Source organism: Hyla sarda, chromosome 11 (assembly GCF_029499605.1).
Source record: "Hyla sarda isolate aHylSar1 chromosome 11, aHylSar1.hap1, whole genome shotgun sequence".
Lineage (NCBI taxonomy): Eukaryota > Metazoa > Chordata > Amphibia > Anura > Hylidae > Hyla > Hyla sarda.
The window spans coordinates 51,092,829-51,105,983 of record NC_079199.1 but is presented as its reverse complement, the minus strand read 5'-3'; positions in this window follow the sequence as shown (position 1 = coordinate 51,105,983).

Here is a 13,155-nt window from a genome sequence, read left to right as displayed (position 1 = left end):
GAGGGCTCTGAGAAGTTCAAATAGAACATGAGGAGGATGCAGTCTGCAACTTGACGAATTGGTGGGCTCAATTGGTTGAGTCTCAGCCTGAGAGTTATCCACTTCTAGTTCATGGTTGTACCAGCAGGATATAGGGAGGGTAAATATGGTGGGTGCTGTTGCTAGGTTGCTGCCTTTTAGAAGAAAGAATGTTTGCAGGTCATAGATTCCTGCAATCTGCTGTTTGTTCTTTGGACAGACAGTTACAAAGCAACAGCTTTTGGGTAGAGTAGCACACCTTGTGGTAGCCTTCAAGAACTATAATTGCTTAGTTTCAGAAGGGCACCAGCAGTGTCTGACAAATGTTCTAGTAGAAGACCATCTAGTGGTGTAGACCATCTAGTGGTGTAGACCATCTAGAGTCATTCCTTTTCTTACCATTAGAATATTTAGCAAAGGAATGCCTCTAGCTGAGGCTTTTGAAGCCACAGCTCAACATAAGGAATGAGGCTTGAATATCTCTGTATCAATTCCTACCTCACTCATTGCACCTAATAGCAGTGAGGGGAGAAACCTTAGAGCTTCATTGCGAGCACCACTGTTTGACTTTGGAAATTATGGATTTATTTCTGGTCTGAGTTTTGGAAATCAGAGAAAATTTGCCAATCAGAGTTACTATCCACATTGCAGAAGGGGAAGGAAAAGATCTCTGGACCCCTGAAAACTATTTGCTATGAGCCCTAAGGCCCCGTTCACACAGAGTAATTCAAGAGGAATTTACTCGAGTAATTCCTCTTGAATTCTCCGCTCCAAATTAATGCACATCTTCTCTGCCCATTGACTTTAATGTTATTTCTGCTGTCCTGTTCACACTGCAGAAATTCTGCTAGCAGAATTCCGATGCTGAATTCCTTTCCGCTTGAAGAAAGAACATGTTCATTCTTCAAGCGGAATCCACAAGCAGAATACAATAGAAGTCAATGGTAAAAAAAAAAACTCTGCCCGACATCGTTTTCAAGTGGAATTCAAACGGAATTCGAGCGGAATTCGAGCAGAATTCAAGTGGAATTCAGAAAAGTAGATTAAATAGCTTCCTCCTTCATTCCTCTTCATTTCCACATGAAAATTCCGCTTGAATTCCGCTTGAATTCCACTCGAATTCCGCTTGAATTCCTCTCGAATTTCGCTTGTTATAGAAGGCAACAATTTCCTGACCGAAATTATTCCTCGTGAATTACTCTTGAATTCCTCAGTGTGAACATAGCCTAAAGGGGTCTCAAATAAGCTTGTGTAGTAACATGTACCATAGTTTAAGTGCAAAATGGGCTGCGTCATTAAGGGGACAGGTTACTATCTCCTCTACAATCAACACAGTCCTCTCTGCTGCAAAGAAGGATTACATTTTATCAAACTGGTTACAAGACACTATTATTGACCACTGTTTACTGTATACTCCTCTCCTGCTGCTCTAATCTGATTGGCTATTCCTTTTACTTCAAACTAACTGAAAGCAGAAAAAATTCTTCCGAACCATAAGAAATGAAGGACACGGTGGTCATCTCTTCATCCTTGCTGGTCAATGACACCTTTGTTTCAGCCAATGATAGCTAAAACCATCATAGTTCATTCTAAACCAATTTATTATAATGTAATATAATAGAGCAAAGGATTTATGTGCTGGATTTTCCCCTCTATTGAATCTTTTCCGATGTGGTCCATATAACACTTTTTTTTAGCTGTTTAACAGTCAGGAATGGGCCCACAAGTGTGTTAAATTATACTGCACTGACGTTTGCATTAGTTTCCTAATAAATGAAGCTTCTGTTTAATAAGTTCATTGCAGCCAACTGTGTCCCTGCGCATTTTATGGCTCTTTTATACGATCCAGATTATTCTTTCTACATAAGTAACAGGCGGGGAAATATTATATTTACCGTAACAACTCTGAAAATATAATTTACTAAGTGTTTCCTTCAGGTTTGGAACCATTAAAACTATGACTTAAGTACAAGTGGTAATTTAAGGTAGTGGAGGCAGCAGAGTCATTAATTTTTAAGGGCCAAAATAAAGCGTCTTTCTCGTTGTCTCCTGTCTAACCTTTACTTGGCGCTGTTGTCTGCTTTTGTTGTTTATAGATAATGTACACGTCCAGAAATTAATTTTGTGCCTGCTGTTATAACAGGAGCTCCTAGACAATAGACTAGACTGGCTTGGGAACTTTTAAAGTCAACTGTCTAAGTAGTTTATTAATGTAGCTTGTCTTTTGGCTTAAGCAAAAAAAAAAAACTACTTACAAACATATTCCAAGTTATTTAAACAAGACTTATGGCATCTTCAAAAACTGTAGCCAGAGCTGTCATCCACAAATTTCTGTGCTATTGATTTTTTTTCAAGCTCATATCCCCTTACCAGCTATTGGTGCTTGTGATGAGCAAATTGACGCTGACAAACCCGAATTCATTACGAATTTAATGAAACATTCGATTCGCAACAAATGTGAATATTGCCACAATTCTATTGCGTGAATCTCTTCATTAAACTTCATTTACTGTGGTCCAGACTCCAGGGCATCTAAAATGGCGGATCCACATGTCAGTACATGGGGCAAGGAATACAGGGAAGGCGGGAAGGCAAGGCAGGAAGGGAAGTAGGAGGGATGACCCTGAATCACATGGATGCAGCCTTTCAGCAGCCAGTCACCCTGTTGTGATGTCCCAGTACAGGTACACGGTCCTGTTAGGTTGAGTCCCTACGTGACCTGGGGGCTCCCCTGCAGGTTCTCCCTTTGTTCTCCTGTTGGTTTAATAAATGTGGTGTATGTTCATTTAATGCATAGACAGGATCCCTATGTCTAGATAGCATAGAAGACCTGTGAGTAAGTTGGTCACATGTTATACAATGTTACATGATCTGTTATCACATGTACTCCCAGAGAGCACCAGCTTTAACCTATGACCCACAGCTTGATCAATGAGCTTTAATTCAGCCCCCCTCTATATAAAAGGGTGGCCATTTGCAATTCTCTCACTTGTACCATCACTCTCTTTGAGAACAAGTCTTTGCTGAGGCAGCAAGCACCAGAGGCCTTAGAGTCAAGTGATCAGCATCTGGAGTACCCCAAAAGCTACAAGTCTCTCCAGTAAGTCTACAAGTCTATGTCTGCTGTCACTACAACTAGTCAAGTCCTACACATAGTCAAGTCAAATTTAAGTCAAGTTGATTACAAGCATTGGTCCAGCAAGCTGCGAGGTCCTCTGGGTACTGGCCACCTCTATGGGAATTCTGACCCTAACTGTGAAGATAATTACATCTGTCTTCTACTCAGTAAAGCCTCCGTTAAACCATAACTGGTTGTGGACTCTTTATTCACTACTAGCCCGTGGGATAGCGGGGAATCCGGGTGTGTTCCGGAACCCAAAAACCACACTGGCGTCATGAACACATAGGGGTTAATACCATCCAACCCCCTGGGTTAATAACATCAGATCTCAACACTCACACTGCAACACCCATGGTCCTGCCATTCACAGCAGTGGCTCACCACACCGTGATGTCACAGCCCTATATATGCGGCAGCCATTTTGCGGCTCGTCATATCATTCATTACACTGCATACAGATAGGACGCATATCGCTGTGTGTGTGTTACACAGAAAATCTCATTCCAGCAACGTTTCACATCCTAGTCACATCAGCGTTCTGGTGGACAGAGAGCAGGGTTTTTTCACTGAAAAGGATTTTTACTGCAGCTATTAACCTCCCAGTATCTTTCTTCAGCACTGTATTACAGAGAGGGGCAGATAGCTGATTCAGATAGCCCGATTCATTTCAACAAGCTGCCTCAACTTCATAAACCTTAGCAGAGGAGGCAGGAATAATTTTTCAGCACAATCCTGTGTTTTTGATCCACAACAAATCATCTGCTGGTTATACTAGTCTGTAAACGGTATAATACCCAGCAGTCCATTCCTAATAGTCTTTGAAAGAGTGAAATTTTGTGTTTAGTACACAGCTTTTTGTGCTGCAGCACTACTGTGTTCTGCTGGTATTGTGCGAAAATACTTTTTTTTAAGCATAAGTGCATACCACATACGTACATCTAAGTAGTTTACTACTTTGTACCTGTTAATCTGTCAAGGGCCTAGATACTGTGAAAGTCCAGGCAAAAGTAATCACCAGCTGGTGTTTTACTAAAATACGTTTTTTTAACCCCTTAATGACCACGGACGTAAATGTACGTCCTGGTGCGGCGGTACTTAGCGCACCAGGAGGTACTTTTTCATCCTGTGTATGACCGCGAGCATCAGAGCGGTGCTCGCGTCATACATGGCAAGTTCCAGCAGCTGGGGACCCGCCGGTAACAGCTGACATCTGCGATGGATGTCCGCCATTAACCCCTCAGATGCCATGATCAGTACAGATCACGGCATATGTGGCAGTGCGCATGTTAAAATAGATGATCGGATCGCCAGCAGTGCTGCCGCGGGCATCTGATAATCTGTAATGGCGGACGGTGGTCCCCTCACCTGCCTCCGTCCATCTCCCAGCATCTCCTGCTCTGGTCTGAGATCGAGCAGACCAGAGCAGAAGATGACCGATAATACTGATCAGTGCTATGTCCTATGCATTGCACTGAACACTATTAGCAATCAAATCATTGCTATACATAGTCCCCAATGGAGACATAAAGAGTAAAAAAAAAAAAAGTTGAAAAAAGTAAAAAGTAAAAAATAAGTGAAAAATCCCCTCCCCAATAAAAAGGAAAATTGTCTGTTTTTTCCCATTTTACCCCCAAAAAGTGTAAACATTTTTTATAAACATATTTGGTATCGCCAGGTAATGATCCCGTACGGTGAACAAAATAAACGTTAAAAATAAAAAAAAAGTCCCAAAATTATGCTTTTTAGTCACATTTTATTCCCCAAAAAATTAATAAAAACCCCATGTATGGGAAAATGAAAAAGTTATACGTGGTCAAAATAGGGTGATTTTAGATGATTTTAGGATTTTGTACAAAAAGTTTTAGATTTTTTTTAAGCAGTACAAAAATATAAAAGTATCTAGTATTGAACCACAGAATAAAGAACACGTGTCATTTTTATCGTAAAGTGTACAGTATGAAAACGAAACCCTCCAAAATGTGCAAAATCTTTGTTTTCATAAAAATTTCCTCCCTAAAAATTTTTTTTTTTGTTTGCTGTACAGTTTATGGTAACATGAGAGATTTCATCACAAAGTACAATTAATCACGCAAAAAACAAGCCCTTATATGGGTCTGTAGATGGAAATATAAAATTGAGTTATGGATTTTAGAATCCGAGGAGGAAAAAACTTGATGGACTCTTGTCTTTTTTTCAACCTTACAAATTGCGTTACTATGGAGATTTATCAAAACCTGTCCAGAGGAAAAGTTGCTGAGTTGCCCATAGCAACCAATCAGATTGCTTCTTTCATTTTCGAAAAGGCTACTGGAAAATAAAAGAAGCAATAAATGGTTGCTATGGGCAACTCAGCAACCTTTCCTCTCGACAGGTTTTGATAAATCTCCTCCTATGTAATTATGATTGTAATAAGAAAAATAAAGGAGAAACAATGCCACAAAAAAACGCCTGTACTAATACACATTATTTGGAGAGAAAAAACACCACAGAAGCTGTTTCATGGCACAATCAAAATTTGTGTCTGTTTGTAGCCTTATTCAGCCTTCTTTATTACCCATACATCATAGAGGTGTACGTCATAGGATGATATTGTGCATTATATATATTGTTTTCCTCAAAATCAGCAATTTTCTAAAGACTTTCATCCCACAGTACAATTTCTAAATTCTTCTTCATTGTTGTAAAATGTCAATAAAGCTGCAGACTTCTGCACAGAATGCACAAAATTCAGGTGAATAGCACATAAACATGTCATGACTGCTTTACTGTCTTGTTTATAAATTATTATGCAGGATATCTCTGATTTACAGATTGTTGCATGTGCGCTCTCTGGCTCCTGACACGCTGCACTTTTAAGATTCATCCTCTTTACTTTCCAGGCCTGGGATTTGTAGATTATCTTTGAGTTCCTTCTGCACAACATCACATTTAATACATCTTGGGCTTTTTTTCTATCTCTTCTTTTATCTACTGCTTCCCCCTGCTATTAATAACTAAGCAGGGACACTTAATATGTTAAGAACATGACAGCAGTCTCCTCCTGATAAACAGAGCAGAGGTGAGTCTAGACCACCCAGACATGGACAATAGTAGTGGGAATGGCATTTTGTATGGAAAGAGTATTTATAAATTTAAAGTAAGTTGAATATTTCTGCAGAAAATCAAGCCCAATGATCTTATTGTCTGTAGATATAGGTGGAGATTAGCTCTGTAGAAACAGTTAAATAGGGAAAAATTGCAGTCAGAGAAATGGACATAACATTTAACCCCTTAATGAAGCAGGGTATTTGTCAGGATCAGGACTGGTCTGCAGGAAGGACACAGGAGTGGATCCCCTGTGTCAGTGAGGCGATGGCATGGGCCGTATCAGGGGAACAGAATCTAAGAGGCTACTGGTATTCACCAGAGCCCGCCGCAAAGCGGGATGGACTTGCTGCGGCAGGTAACCCCCAGATCGTTCCACCCGATAGCGACTCAACCTCACTGACAGCTGAGAGAGGCGCGGTACACAAGGACAAGGCAAGGCGAGGTCAGACGTAGCAGAAGGTCAAGGCAGGCGGCAAGGTTCCTAGTCAGGGGCAACGGCAAGGGGTCTGGATACACAGGCAAAGGGACACAAGAAACGCTTTCTCTGGCACTAGGCAACAAGATCCGGCGAGGACAGGAAGGGGAAGTGGGATCATATAGTGTAGGAAGTGATTAGCACTGATTGGGCCAGGCACCAATTAGTGGTGCACTGGCCCTTTAAATTTTAGAGAGCCAGCACGCGCGTGCCGGGACAGGACAGCAGGAGGACGGGGCAGGTGAGAGTATTGGGATGCGACCCGCGGGCGCGTCCCGCCATGCGGATTGCATCCCCGCCGGTGATAGCAGAGCAGCGCTCCTGGTCAGCAGGTCTGACCAGGGCGCTGCACGCAAAAGAACGCTGTGAGCGCTCCGGGGAGGAGCAGGGACCCGGAGCGCTCGGCGTAACAGTATTTTCCGTTTTTGCATTTTTAATTTTTTCCTCATCACCTTCTAAAAATCATAACACTTTCAATTTTGCACCTAAAACTCCATATTATGGCTTATTTTTGCGCCACCAATTCTACTTTGCTGTGACATCAGTCATTTTACCCAAAAATCCACAGCGAAACGAAAAAAAAAATCATTGTGCCACAAAATTTGAAGAAGAAACGCCATTTTGTAACTTTTGGCGGCTTCCGTTTCCACGCAGTGCATTGTCCGGTAAAAATGACACCTTCTCTTTATTCTGTAGGTCCATACGGTCAAAATGATACCCTACTTATATAGGTTTTATTTTGTCATACTTCTGGAAAAAATCGTAACTACATGAAGGAAAATGTATACATTTACAAATGTCCTCTTTTGACCCCTATAACTTTTTTATTTTTCTGTATATGGGGATGTATGAGGGCTCATTTTTTGCGCCGTGATCTGACGTTTTTATCGGTATCATTTTTATTTGTATTGGACTTTTTTTTTATCGCTTTTTATTAACTTTTTTATGGTATAAAAAGTGACAAAAAATACGCTATTTTGGACTTTGGAATTTCTTTACGTGTATGCCATAGACCATGCGGCTTAATTAACAATATATTTTTATAATTCGGACATTTATGTACGCGGCGATACCACATATGTTTATTTTTATTTACACAGTTTTTTTTATTGGGAAAAGGGGGGGTGATTCTGACTTTTATTATGGAAGGGGTTAAATGATCTTTATTAACACTTTATTTTCATTTTCTTTTTATTGCAGTGTTTTAGCTCCCATTGGGGACTATAACACTGCACACACTGATCTTCAATAGCCTGGAATTGATCAGTGTTATCGCCTCTCGACTGTTCCTGCCTGGATCTCAGGCACGGAGCTGTCATTCGGCGATCGGACAGCGAGGAGGCATTGCGGCAGTCCCGAAAAGCTCCAATGAGTTAACCGGCAAAGTTTACTTTCACTTTAGACGCGGCGATCAACTTTGATCGCCGCGTCTGAAGGGTTAATACCGGGCATCACCGCGATCGGTGATGTTCGGTATTAGCTGGGGGTCCCGGCCGTTGATGGTCGCTGGGACCGACGCGATATGAAGCGGGGTCAGCGCGTGACCCCACGTTCTATTGCGGGAGCCCACTCATGACATATGCATACGTCCTGTAGCGGGAAGAAGTTAAACTTGGCTTCTCCGGTTTTTTTTTTTTCAGTAACAAGCATAGCCTTTACATTTGGCCATAAACACAAACTAAATTTTGTTTGCCCAGAATGGACTATACAGATCTCTTCCCTGTCTAGACAGGTAAACTCGACCAATGTTTGAAAAACATTGATTAATAGACAACTTGAGGAAGGAACTGGACAGATTTCTAAACACTTAGTACATTTGTCTGTTAATAAATGTTTTTCAAACGTTGGTCGAGTTGAACGTTTTTACTGACAGCACCCCGGGATCCTCTAGGATGTTTTGTTCAGCAGTTTTTGTATAACACCTTGGAGTGTTTGAGGAGGAAGCAGCAGCCGGGTATTACCACACTTTAATGTGTAGTGCCAGAATTTGCAAAACTTGTATAGGTAAGTCGGTCATTGACTTTTACCTAGCTTGTGCACATTAGGAAGGATTCATACAAGGCAGCACTTTTTATTGTGTTTTGTTCTGTCTATAGAGGTGGCAATTATCTCTATCACAAGAATAATAAAATCTATGTTTTAAGACGTCTGTGTATATCTATGTTTAATACTGTGAAAAGAAACACAGGTCTAACATTGATCAGATACTCACTTATACTATTTAGAAATTTCCCCTGAGTAATCCCTTATCCCTTATTGCTGGCTTATTGAGCACACATCGTAATAAAGACTCCTGGATCACCGAAGCACAAGAGGTATTCTCTGAGAGTGAGTTATCACTCACCTCACAACAACCCATCTCTCTAAAAAGTTCCTTTAATGAATTATACAAACTTTACAAAGAGCAGGTAAAATCCTGGTGGGAATTACAATCCCTCAACAACTAAATTACCGATAGAATTGTCCCAAAAGATCTCCGCATTAATATCAGTCCAGCTCAGCGAGTAAGGACCACTACCCTTCTGGAGAAATGGGAGACCCTAGCCACTGAAAGTCCCATTATCTATGCAACTTTTGGGTGAAGAAGAGACACTCACGCTATTGAAATTGAAACACGATTGGATGAACAAACCAACACAATTCTGAACTTCAAGGACCATCCAGAATTTATTAAAAAGAATTCCAACAAAATGTAGAAAAATATAAAAACCTAATTAAGGAACAAAAACAAAAATCAATACCATCGCGATCTAATCGAATTCTGAGGAAAAAAAGCATATACTTACCTTGACACCAATATCAGGAACTCGGATATTGAACAATCCGGGTCCAAAATAGAGGGATCAGATACAGAACAACAGGAAGAAGGGAACCCTCAGAGACAACGATGGGTGAGAGGCAGAGGCCATGGCCGCAGACAAATACGACGGTTTGCATACAAAAAAGAGGAGCATCTACCAACAATCCATCACAAGGAGGAGGAGTAACTCGTGTGGAAGGAATTCGATGAGGAAGAACTCTCGGACAGGCACTATCAGCAAACCTAGGAACAATCAGGACATCAGGCCAAATATCGGAAACTTCCTCCAATTCACAAGGAGACTCTTCATCTGCCTTCACATCTTCAGGTACACAAGTTTTTTTAAAACACAATCGAGCGCGGCATACAGCCTGTGGGACCAATTGACGGTAGCACGCAAAACATAGTACCCGAAGAAAGGAACTATGAAGTAGCTTGATTCACTATTATTAACCTCACAAACAGATCATTCAACCCATCAGAATTATCACTTATCAAAAACGGCCTCAGTTTTATACCTACTACCCGCTTTGATAGTTTCACTTGGATTAAGGACCTCATCCTGTTCTTGTGAAAACTCCATTGACACAAATGTTTTAAGCATGTTGATAGAAGAACCTGCATGGACCAAGGACTGGAAGTAGACAATCTTGCAGGAGCACGGACACTATCCTCGTTACTATTCAAAAATGAGAGAGATAGTTCAAAAGGTCCATTTACCACTTTGAAAACTGTAAGTAGAAGATTCCCCCCAACATTGACATGTTCTATCAGCTAATGTCACACGATCTTAAAAAACTGGAAGAAAATGGAGTAAAGAAACATCGCAACTATACACAGGGCGAGATGGAAGCGCTACTAAACTTAAAAAGAGACAAAAATATTGATAGAAAACCTGCAGACAAAGGTGGAAACATCGTAATCCTCACAGCAATGCAACTTAAGAACATGTGCATGACCATAGTCGAAGACACAATCAATTATGAGAAATAAAAAATGGATCCAACAAATAAATACTAGAAAGAACTATATAAGCTGCTCCATACAGCAAAATCTGTAAATCTCATCGATTAAAAATGAATTTCTTTTTCTTTATCCAAACTCTCCCAAAACTCTACCTAAGATCCATAAAGGCCTACACCCATTGAAATGTAGACCTATTTATTTATGTGGACCAGATCCTAAGAAACTTTCTTACGGCCCTCCCTTCCTACCTCTGTGACATAACAGATCTACTTCTAAAACTGGAAGGACTCATATTGGAACCAACATGGTATATGGCCTCGGTAGACGTTGAGGCCTTATTTACATCTATCTCACACAAAGTTGGCCTCGAAGCTATGTCTCAGATTAGACATTTACAACCACACAACAAATTTGTGGTAGATCTCCTTGAATACATATTGACCCACAATTTCTTAGTTTTTAACACAACATTCTACCACCAGCTCAGAGGAACGGCCATGGGGAGCCCATATGCCTCCAGCTATGCCAATCTTACCCTGAGCTGGTGGGAAGACAATATTGTATTCACCAAAGAAAACGATTGACTGAGCAAGTACCAAAGGAGACTTTAGAGAGTTTGTCTCTGCTCTAAACATTAACAACATTGGACTATATTTCACCTCTGAAATACAGAAGAACAATCTACCATTCCCAGATGTTACCATAAAGAGGAATGGAAGGAAATCTAGAGACCTCCCTATATCAAAAACCCACTGCTGGAAACACCCTCCTAAGATGGGAAAGTTCCCATCCAAAACCACTAAGGAGAGGGATACCAAAAGGTCAATTCCTACATGTACGTAGGAATTTCTCCTCAGGCGAGGAGTTCCTTAACCCCTTAAGGACCAAGCCCATTTTCACCTTAAGGACCAGCCCAATTTTATTTTTGCATTTTTGTTTTTTCCTCCTCGCCTTCTAAAATCCGTAACTCTTTCATATTTCCATCTACAGACCCATATAAGGGCTTGTTTTTTGTGTGACCAATTGCACTTTGTAATGAAACCTCTGATTTTACCATAAAATGTACTACGAACCCCAAAAAAAAATTTTTAGGGAGGAAATTTTAATGAAAACCACAATTTTGCACATTTTGGAGGGTTTCGTTTTCACACTGTACAATTTACGGTAAAAATGACATGTGTTCTTAATTCTGTGGGTCTATACAATTAAAATGATACCCATGGCTAGATACTTTTATATTTTTGTACCGCTTAAAAAAAATCTAAAACAAAATGTAACATTTAAGAAAATGTGACAAAAAAACAGCATTTTTGGACTTTTTAAATTTTTTTACGTTTACGCCGTTCACCGTACGGGATAATTAACATTATATTTTGATAGTTCGGACATTTATGCATGTGGCGATACCAAATATGTTTATAAAAAAAAACCTTACACTTTTTGGGGGTAAAATGGGAAAAACTGACAATTTTTATTTTTATTGGGGGAGGGGACTTTTTATTTTTTTATTTACATTTTTACATTTTTTACACTTTTTATATCCCCATAGGGGACTATCTATAGCAATCTTTTAATTGCTAATACTGTTCAGTGCTATGTATAGCACATAGCACTGATCAGTATTATCGGCTATCTCCTGCTCTGGTCTGCTCAATCTCAGACCAGAGCAGGACACGCCGGGAGACAGCTGGAGCCAAGTGAGGGGACCTCCGGCCGCCATTACATCTATGTTATTATGCGCATTGCCGCAGATGCCGTGATCTGTACAGATCACGGCATCTGAGGGGTTAATGGTGGACATGGCTGATAGCAGCCGGAACCTGCCGTGTTTGACGCGAGCACCGCTCCGATGCTCGCGGTCATACACAGGATGTAACTGTATGTCCTGGTGCGGGAGGTACCGCCAAACCAGGACGTACATTAACATCTGTGGTCGTTAAGGGGTTAAATAAGCAGTGGACCTCTCAAAACTATTTAAGGAAAGAGGATATCCAGCTAAATGCATTGAAGAGGCATTACAAACAGCATACGAGGTACCTAGAAGTAGACTACTTATCCCCAAATATAGAGACACGGGTAATCCAATCACTAGACTCATCGGCACATACGCCGCTGCGGCCCCTGAAATTAGAAACATGGTATCCCAACACTGAAAGATGCTCTTATTAGACCCTGACCGCAAAGAAATTCTGACTAATTCCCCTTCTCTAACATATAGAAGGGGAAGGAATCTGGGAGACCGGTTGGTGAATAGCCATTTTGAACCTCCTACCACCTCAACATGGCTCGACAGGAGAAAAATGGCCACCTTCAAATATGGAAAATGCCGGACACACCTTAACCGCACTTTCCCTGCAAAATTGTTACCAAATTGCAAAACATGCAATGTGTTATACATTTGCATATGTAAATGTAGAGCCAGATATGTTGGAAAGACCACAAGAGAGCTAAAATAACATATCCTAGAACATATAGGGGAAATAAACTACATAAGGGACAAACCAGTAGCACGCCATGTAAACGAAAAGCACAATGGAGACCTAAGCAACATCTCATTTATTGGAAACATCTCAAGTATTGGAAACAGTCAAGATCGGGATTTGTAGAGGAGATACAGATTTAATTGTGACACAAAAGATAACCAGATGGGTATTTACACTTGATACGGTACATCCAAATGGTCTTAAT